The sequence below is a fragment of the Heterocephalus glaber genome, unplaced genomic scaffold (assembly GCF_053883595.1).
Source record: "Heterocephalus glaber isolate CG9 unplaced genomic scaffold, H.glaber_assembly_v1.0 deba00001509, whole genome shotgun sequence".
NCBI lineage: Eukaryota > Metazoa > Chordata > Mammalia > Rodentia > Bathyergidae > Heterocephalus > Heterocephalus glaber.
Window position 1 is genome coordinate 6,584,370 of NW_028258325.1, and position 10,724 is coordinate 6,595,093.

Genomic DNA, 10,724 nt, shown 5'->3' on the forward strand with positions numbered 1-10,724 from the left:
AGGGACAGATATTCATGTGGTGTTTCCTTGTAAGACTCTGTCTCACAATCTGAAACTCTCCCATGCTGTCCTAATTTTTATTAGGACACCTTCAGTCACCTTCTCCAAAGACTGCAGAGACGGCAGTTCCAAGTATCCTCCTGAAGTGAAATGTCTCCAGCCCTCACCTATCCCTCTTGGCCATTCCATGCACTATGTTACAAAACTGTCACATAAAAAGGAAATAACCAAACAATCATCTCTCGCAAACAGGTGTCCAAAAACAGAGCCCTACATAGGCTCTGCCTCTATATTTTGTTGTTGTAGAGAGTGTGCTTGGGTCAACTAACACAGCAAGCAAACCGTCCATCAATGAACACATGAACCATTTCAGCAGAGTCAATGTATGTTAGTCTTAGATTTTCCCTGTATAAAATAGACAGTGAGGTAGTTGACTTCTAGCATTATTGTGAGCATGTAGACTTCTTGCATGGTACCTGGCACAAGGTAGATGCTCAGTAAACTCAATTTTCCTTTCCTTGACTTAGGTGGCACCTGCATGTATTTGTCTATGATGTTTTCTTGGGCAACCCCCAGCCTGTTCTATCTCCCCTCACAAAGTTCTTAGGGCTGAATGCTCCCATCTGTGGCTATGACGTCCATGGGTTCTGTTAGTCCTAGAGTGGAGGCCACGGCCCTTCTGATAGAGGTCCAGGGTCAGCTCAGAACCCTGCCCTGTGCTCACCAGAGACTAAGCAGCATCAGAGGATGGAGTAACCAGCATGGTTGGTGTGTTCATTTATTCACTTATTCAAATATCAACTTATTGTGCATATGCCAATCATATTGCTAGAGGGAGTGGGAATCATATGCAAGAACAATTAAGTACACTTGCTGCCCTTGAGAAATATATAGATTTATTAGGTAACTAATTAGCAAAGAGTCTAAAAGCAAATAAAATAATAGGAAGATTTGAGGCTTTGCCATAAGAACCACCAAGAACAAAAGCTTTTGGGAAGTGCCCTCATGACCTTAGCAAGGTACTAGACTTCCATGAGCATCCATCCGGCCATATGTAAAGTGGTGAGATGATGTGAATTTTATTGGGCTGTGTCAGGGAGTTAGCAGTGGTACATGCAATTGTGGGCAGGTTGACTGTGTACAATACAGAGCAGCTGTCATTATCAATCCTTTGTGTAGAACTTCCCTAGAAATTTTCGTATCGCTACTCCATTGTCTATCTCATAGAAGGGGATGGGCGTAACATTGGAATTTCCTGTATGTTTTACATATCCCTGGAGGAACTTTACATTAATATCGTGTCTCCTAATCCACTTGGCAATTGAGTAAGGTAGGTGTCATGACCTGAAGTTTACAGACAAGAAAGCTGAGGACCAGACAATGTCTATTTCTTGCCTAAGGTCACACAGCTAGTCACTACCCAGACAGGACTTAACTAGTGGCTTGGATATTTTCCATTCTGAAGCATCTGCTCTTCTAACAACCCCATATTGGGGGTAGTAAGGGAAGGTGTATTGAAATCGTGAAGAGACAGCATTGAATCATAGCTAAACACATAGATGGCAACTCAGAGCTTCAAGGTTTGCTAGCTGTGTGCCTTTGAGCAGGTTCCAGAATCCTCTATGCCTCTGTTTCCTCATAAGAAAATGTAGATTCAAAGCTATGTTTGTAAGGTGCTTAGAAGAGTGTCCAACACTGTGTGGATGCTATGTAACTGTTTACCTGCCTAAATAAGTGGGAATTTAGAGAAGTGAATTGCTGGGCCTGGCTGACTTGCTCAGTGAGCAAAACTATAACTGGACTCCAGGTCTTCAAACCTTGAGCCTCATATAAATAGATGCTCCATAAATTTCCTGAATGGATGAATGGTTGGTATGAATCAGAGGAGACGCTAACTCAGTTAAAGAGGGAGAAGGGTCACAGACCTAGAAAGAAAACCAAAGGTTATTTCCTACCTTAAAGAAGAAAACCTTAAGGTCAGGAGAGTGAGTGAGATGCACGTATTATGAGTGGCAGGATAGGGAGGAGACATCTGGGGGTGAGATTCCAAGGCCACTATTCCTAGCTTGGACCCAGCTGCCTTCCAGGAAACTCTTCAGATGTGCAAGTTTTCCCTCTCTGCCAAATCACACCAGCATCTGAGGACTGGAAGAGCTACTTTCACCAATAACATCTTTTTTTAAAATGTTGCATTTGCATCTTTCATATGGGAGGCTCAGATTAATCATAGAAACTGCTAAAATTTTGGTTGATAGAGAGAGGATGTGTGATCAGGGTGAATCACAGCAGATGGGGCACTGTACAAGTCCACAAAAAAGAAAATAAGCCACAAAGGGCAAATAAAAAGTGACAAAAGTAAGCACAGAAACTTTGGCTGGAAATGAGAACTGTCTTGGAGGAATTGCTGGCTTTGAAACTTATTCAGTGTCTGCTTCGGTACCCTTGCTACAAATACATCAATTTTATTTACTTCACTTGTATAAATCAGAGGCTAATTAATCACACATCAATGTCACTATTAGTTATTGTACTTTGTTTTTAAAGCAAAATGATGTTCTTGCAAAGATGGAGGAATGCATAATCTAACCTTATTTGGTGTCTGGTCAGTTAAAATAATAATAAAGCATAATTTCCTATTAAAAACTTGCTTACAGTATGTGAAAATTTTAACATGCATTTACAATAAATTCTCCTATTTTTACTGGGTATATTTTATGCTCTTTAACACTATTTTCATTTGCTGCAGAATACTCCACCACAGTAATATAGCATAATATATTAAATCAACCCTATTGCAAATTACAGTAATTTCTTATTTTGAAAAGTAAATATTCTTGGGCTTATAGTTTCATTTTTCAAATTAATTGGTAGATTTTTTTTAAAACTAAAATTATGAAAATCAGACATTCTTCTAAGCTGTACATACTGTCATTTTGAGAATTCATAGTCACATGGGTGAGGTATATGTTAATTAAATTACAAGAAAAATATCATTAATACATTTTCCAATGTTAGCATTTGAATCCAGGTATCACTGCATCTTGAAATTACAGAAGAAAAACCCCAAACAATAATAAGACAAAGTGAAGAATAAAGGAGTGTGAACTTTGAAGCCAGGACATGCCAGCCACAATCCACACTTGTCAGGTGCTGTGTGAATTTAGACACAGGGCTTCTGTTTCTCCATCTTGCTTTCCCATCTGCAAATGGGATTAAATGACTTTTTTTGAGTGGAGGTCAGGGGAGCCAATTAGGAAATAGACATAAAGCACATGGCCCAGTAAGTGATACATAGTTCTTTCCTCTTATGCTGTTCATGCAGACTCTAAACCACCTTTCTTTAGGAATGGACGGATAATTACAGCCCAAACTGGTTCCTATTAACCTCTGTTTTCCACATAACTATACTAGGCCTCCCTTCTAGTTTGCATTTGTGAACACTATGCAAAATAGCTAATTGTGTGTGTGTCTCTCTCTCTCTCTCTCTCTCTCCTAATTGATTTTTGATTCACACTCCAAGACTATGGCTTAGCCATAGTCTTGCTATTATTGGACAATGATCACCTCCAATATGTCTAGATCCAGAAAAGCAAAGTTCCCCAGCCATCCCGGACCACTCACAGAGGACCTTAACATACTGAAGGTCTTCCTCTTGCGTCCTCCCAGTTTATGCCATCCCTCAAATTTGTCCTATGACTGTCTTTCCTCTCTCCCAGCTTAGCTGAAGTCTCTGCCCCTTAAAGAAGATTATTCAGACCCATGGGTGGAAATAATCATGTTACACTATATGCTAACATGACCCTGGTTCTATATCAAACTCACTTTTCTAGACCTGTCTGTCCATCCACACCCTTCACTCCTCGGTGTCCTCCTCGAAGGCAGAGGTAGGTGCCTGATTCTAACTCCCTAGGCAAATGAGGTGAGGAGCCCTGTAGAGAATGGGTGTGCATAAATGCACTAGGCTTGGGGTTGAGGAGCTCTTGGACCTTTCTTGGAGCCATTCTGAATATTCTGGTTTTGCATATATATTTATGACAGGTCAAACACATTTCAAAGCATTCTAAGAATGGTTTTATTTATACTTTCTGTGAGGTAACAAAAATGCCCACATTCATGTAAAATAGAGTCAATAGTAATGTTACAAGCATCATTGAGGAAAAGATGACAATGTAGTCCATAAAAGTACCTTCCTGCTCACTTATGACACTACCTTTGGGCATTTTACAAAACTGTTTGTTGCTCCCGAATGTCAATGGAGGTCCTCTTCAGACAGCATCCTGAGAGCTAGACAAGAATACTGTGTGTCCTCAGCCCCCATAAAAACCCTGCTGCAATAAGTATCAGTTTCTAAATTAATATCTACAATTGAATTATGTTTTATTTGGGGCTTACATACAATTCCCAGTAGGGTTATAAAGTCAGAATGAATCATCAAGTCCTCCCCCACAGTTTTCTAATTAATTCCTTAGGAGACCATACTCTGATCAATGTACAGACTTCATTGTATTTAGTTAATTAAGAAGTTGAAGGAATGGATTTTGTCGTTACTACAGGCAGCCCCAATTGACCTGGCTGATGTTTGACAAGCTGCTGTGAACCTAGAAAATGAGGTCCTGACTGCAGCCCCCTTAGTAAACGACAATTGATCCCAGAGATGAAGTGAACCTGTCTGAGAGAAGCAACTATTCCAGTGCACTTTAAAGTAGGCTTCAAGGAAACAACACAGTTCTCTTTCTACACAAGAAGAAGGAACCAGATTGGCTGAGTATTTCCAAGGGCTTGTATGGTCTGTAATCTGAAAAGGTAAAGAGCAGGAACTTTGTAATGACAATGATCTAGGTTACTGAATTCTTTCTCTGCTATCATATAGTTTTCCAGAGGGCAAAATGTATGTGTGATACGATGTCGGAGAACATGTTGAATGGTTAGGGATTTAAAATGGAATTATGATTATTCTCATCCTCATCATCATTAACACAACATAGCAACAATTGTGTTATGGCTTAAATATAAAAGGTCTTCCAGACTCTCAAGTATCCAGGTCTTGCTCCCTAGTGTGTCACTGTCCAGAGGTGGGGTCTAAACTGGTGATTGTATCTTGGTGGCTTTGACCTCATCAGTGGGTTAATCCACTGACTAATTCATTATTGAACAGGCTGCTGGCAGAGGACTCTTTGAAGAAAGCAGGCCACTGGTGGTGTGCTTTGAACAATATATTCCTGTCCCCAGCTCTTTCTCTCTTGATCTGCTTCCAGGCTGTCATGAGATGAGCAGCTGTTCTCCCATTGACCATGGACTGAATCCTCCAAACTAAGCCAAAATAAGCCTTTTCTCTTTTAAGGTGTTTTCTTCTCAGCATTTGCTCATAGCAACAAAAACACAACACAAGTCGTTTATTTATTCTTTGAAAAAATACTGAAAATGAGGATAAATTTTCTCTTTAACAAATGAAGAAATCAAGCCACACAGCATTGATGGAACATTGCTAATATTACACAGCTAATAAGAGGTGAACATGGGATCCAAATCCTGTCTTTCCGTTACTGATAACTCTGAAGGAACATTAGCGATGTTAGTAAACACTAGTAGTAAGTGAGTAGTGAGTGGGATATACGATGATTTTAGGTCCTGTATAGTAACTTTCTTTTACAGAATTAATATTGTTCTCTTACATTTTGAATATCAAGTTTTTCTTTTAAAACATATATTTCTGTGGAAAAAGTAAATTGGTTTGAAGACATATATCTTAAAGAAAAAACTGTATGGTTGTCTATGTGAAGTAATCAGTTATTGCTGTGTAACAAATTACCCCAACACGAAACCTAAAACAACAATCTTTATTACCTCTTGGTTTCTATGGGTCAGGAATTTGGATGGTGCTTGGTTAAGTCTCTAGGTCACGGGCACTCACACAGTTGTCTATTGAGAGAGACTGCTATCTTCCCAATGCTCCACTAGACCAGCCTCAGCTCCCAATTCTCAGCTCCTCCAGCCTCAAGACTTGGTTGGCTGGTGTTCAAGGACATTACTTTCCTGTCATGCAGACCCATCAGTAAGGTAGATCACAACATGGTAGCATGTTCTATTCACCAGAAGTGAGCCATTCCATCCAACCCCCACAGGAAGGAGGGCTTTACCAAAGGTGAGAGTCATGCTTGACATCTCAGAGGCTGTCTACCTGTGTATGAAGAAAATTCTGGAATTTACATGCAAAGCACTAGCATTTAGGAATCTATTTGCTAAACATATCACCTCCAAAAAAGGAACATTAGTTCGGAAAATGGGTTTTGTCCTCTTTAGCATTTGAGAAGCTGACTGTAGTGACTTTAAATCTCTCCTTCCTGTTCTGCCTGACTTGGTCTCCTTTTGAAATAGAAACACACACACACTCTCCATCGCTTAAAAATTCTGCTTCCCTGCACAATCCTTATAGTCCTCCACCTCTCAGGCCTTGTGTTTAGGGTGGTGTATCCCTATGCTCCACCCCAACCTTTCCTGACTATTAAGAGTGTATTTGTCTCCAGTGACCCATTTCAAATTCCATCTTCCTCATGCCATGCCCCAACCAGAGGGAATTTCTCCTTCATGTTTTGGAGCACTTTCTTTGATACTATATAATCTTTGTTTGTTCAATTCTGCCTTGAGACAGATAGCAGGAAACACATAGCCCTAACACTTACAAAGTCTCCACATCCTCTGACAAATGTGTAAGAAGAACCAAGCATCATCATCCACATTTTATTCAGAGATGGGAACTCCACAGGGTTGAGTATGGCAGTCGGTCCTCAGGAAGACCCATCGATACCTTCCTGGAGACACTGCCCTGTTGGGTTCCCTTCTCACTTGGAATCAAGGTGGACTCTTGTGACCAGTTGGATAGAGAGGCAGTAACAGAGTGTGGCTTCTGAGCCTCAGTCCCTCCAGGAAAAGCCAGCTACCATGGCATGAGGACACACTCAAACAGTCCTGGGGAAGGACACACATTGTAAAAGGCTGACACCTCCCTCTAACAGCAACAATCAAGTTGCTGTACATGGAGAAAAGTGCCTTGGACATGGATCTCCAAACCCACTTATATCTTACTGCAGCCTCATCCATCACAGAAAACACAGAAATAACCTGACCAAGGATTATCTGGGGAACCCGATCCTAAATTCCTCACCCATGAGAGATGAGAAAAAAGAAATGTCTCTATTTGTACAAAGTCATGAAGTTTGGGGGCAATCTGCTATGCACCAGTAGATAACTGTTATGCAGAACTGAAGAGAGTGTGCCAGGTCATAGAATAAATTGTGGCAGCCTTTGGATCAGAAAGAAAAAAAAATTCCCTATCTTTTCTTCATTCTCCAGGCACTAGTTAGATACAACAAAGTTTAACTCTGTCCAAGGGTGTCTCCAAATTATCTCTGAAATTCTACTTCCCCTTTGAAGAGTGATGGGGAGAGGACAACGTTGCCAGCTGAGGGTTGGTGTCAGAGTATAAAGTGTCTGTCCTTCCACCTAAGAATCACAGAGAGATCAGGCTCTTGGAAGAGCTCATGGAGATCCACCAGTCCAGTTCTCACACTCAACAGGTAACTCGGATCTAGAGGATGAAATGGCTTTCATAAACACACACAGTTACTTGGTCACAGAATCCAATACAAATCATGGGCCTCATTTCCAGGGCACAGTTTTTGAAGAAAAGTCAAATACAAGTGTTGAGAAATTATTACTCAACAAAGATTCCCTTGATTTCCATCCCTTCCCTTTGCTCTCAGGTTTTGTAATATTTTTGTTGGTGGAAGTTTACATTTATTCAGTTATAATAACCTATATTATTTTATCACTGGTAGATTTATGGTTTAATTAGAAATAATAGAAGAAATTTATGGGAGTCCAAATGGTCATGTTTTGAACCTCCAATATGGTCAAGCTCCAGGTGTGGAATATTCACTTTGAACCAATAATCTTAACATCTTACTGGCTTTTCTGCAGTTTATCTGAGGCTTTTGACCTGTGTGTGTGTGTGTGTGTGTGTGTGTGTGTGTGTGTGTGTGTTGATATATCCTCCTTTTGTGCACCTGGATATCATCCTCCCTTGTTCTTTTTCCAACTTGCTGGACACTTCTCCTCCTTTTCCTGACCTGGAACCACTTCCTCTGCCAGCCACTCAATTGTTAGCTTGAGCCAGAGCTGTTCCTTTGAATTTCCTTTCTTCTCACTCATGCAGAACAAAGTGTGCTATTTTCCTCAAGAACACTTACCTTTCAGTAAAACAAGGAGAGGTGTCACTTTTTTAAGGAGCTGTTTTGCATGCTTCCCCAGAGGAATCCTTCCCTCCTCTGTGCTAGCTCTTTACCATTGGCTTCCTGTGACCAAGGCATTCATTCCATGGGGAGTTGTCTGCGCACACGGCACATCTGCCGATTCCACTGAAGTGTGAGCCTCTTCAGAGCAGACTAGGTCCTGTTCTTTTTCACACCAGAATCAGCAAGGCCCAACCCAGAAACAAGAATCTACCAAGCACTCAGTAAGAGGTTGATTGTGGATCTGACTCGGTCGGTAACATAGAAACTTCACCTAAACTTGCTGGTTATGTGCCTGTGAATGACTGTTGTTTTTGCTTTCCCAGCCCATTTCTACTTGTTAAAAGCATTAGTGCTCATATCTGAAACTGGATCTGTTAAAAACATGGCAGACATTTAATTAGGTCTAAAGCTGAATGGAGGAAGAAAATTCCACCTGAGTCACTAGGGAAATCATGATTTGCACCCGAGAAGAGGGAAGAGCAGAAGAGGAATTTATAGGTCCTCAATGACTCCTAAGTAGAATCCAGGAAATACAATTACTATGAATTGGTGGAGTCGAACATATTGATTAGTATGTATTTCCACCAACAGAGTGAGATAATTAGCTTTGCTGTGCTCCAGGGTTCTATAAGTATATTCCACAGAAGCCTAGGGCTGCAAGATATTTCTTGGGGGAAAATATTCCTTTCTACAAATAAGTTTAGAGACTGCAATAGTTGTTGTGCTCTGTTTCTATCTCATAAATCACATTTGCATATTAAAGTCATTGAGAAGTTTTATGGTAAAAACGTACACACACACATTGAAGTTTGAGGATTTATCAAACTTCCTGGTCTATGGCGCTCTGTTATTCTCTCAGCTATGATCGCCCTGAGGAACTAACAGTCTGAGGGAGGCACCTGGGGGATGCCAGTCTGGCCACAGGACGCCTCATCTTGGTGAGCACTGCACTCTTAGGACAGATGCTTTTACAGCTATCTGTGCAAAACACAGCCCCTTCTCCTTAAAGGTGCCCCCAGAGTGGGTGAGCAGATCTTCTGCATTACCATCCATAGTCTTTTCTGCCCCTTGGGCAATCATTGGTTGGGCAAGTAGCACAAGTCCAACTCTCTTCAAACCAAGACCCACAAGTTTTAGGTTAATCTCGGAAGGTGTGCTGGGCTAGGGCTCCTGTGATCTTTTCTCTCCATGTGCGCTTCAGGTAGAGGAAGGTGATGCTTAGGGAAAAATGGAGGAAATAATTCATCAGCCACTCAAGGTTGAAAGAATGTGAGGTTCTAGAATAAAGGGAAAGAGGCTCCATTCTCTTCAGCTTCCTTGAAGCCCCACGGAAACCCCACCTGGGTGGCACGAGAGACCCCCACAGGCTCTCCCCCAGTCCTTGTGTGAGCTTGGGTTTGTATGTACTGGCTTTTGCTTCCTTTAACCAAAGAGGCTTAAGAAATAGATGGGATAAAAAAGAGACATTTAAGTTCAACGAGCATTTATTGATCACCTTTTATGTGTCAAGATTTTTTTTAGGTATTATGGAGATTGAGAAAGTATACAATAAGTATTACTCTAAAAGAGTTCACCATAGGGAATATAGTCATGGGAACAGATTCAGCTAGAATTTCCCAATGGCTGAATAAGTGTATCAGAGAGTATTTGTCTATTTAACATGAAGGTTATATGTTTTAAAAAGTTCCTGATTTAGGCAATTCTTAGGATATGACTGGAAGCCTGAGTTTTCCAGGTGAGAATGTACAGTAAGTGTATTTCAAACAAAAGGTATTGCTTATGTCATGGTATCTGTGTGGGAAACAGAGATGATTGTATGGAGGTAAAAAATAAATGATTACAGTTAGAGTGAGTAGAAAAGGAAACAGCAGTAGGAGATGAAACCAGAGAAGAAATCTCTAGGTTTAAGGGAAGGAAAGACATCCAAAGACAGGGATGGCACTGTGTAAAACGAAAAGCAGGTTTGAAGAAGCAGAAAAGTCACATGTTCAGGTTGGTTTGCTAGAACGATATCATTGTGTGTCACCTGAATTTGGTCTGAGCAAGACAGAGGGCAGAGTTAGCAATGGGAGAGGGGGAATGTACAGGACAGTTGGAAATTAACTTAAAATTATAATTTAAAATTAATTAAAAATAAATGGTAGGGAAAATTTTTCTTGGATATTTTACTTCCCTCTATTACAACATTCTAGACTGTTTTACTCTGCAGTAAATTAGATTATTGTCCAACAGCCCTGTCTCCTCAGCTTCCAAAAAAGTTGCTGGGTCAAACTAAAGTGAGTCTGACTATTGACAGCATTGAGATATGATGTCTTTGCGTTGATCATTAGACCCTCTCAGTGCCACTGGGAGTAATGACCGGATATTCCTGTGGGCTGAAGTTCCTCTTCCTGGACAGGTCCGGTGCCTCTGTAGGGCTAGGTTCTTGCACAC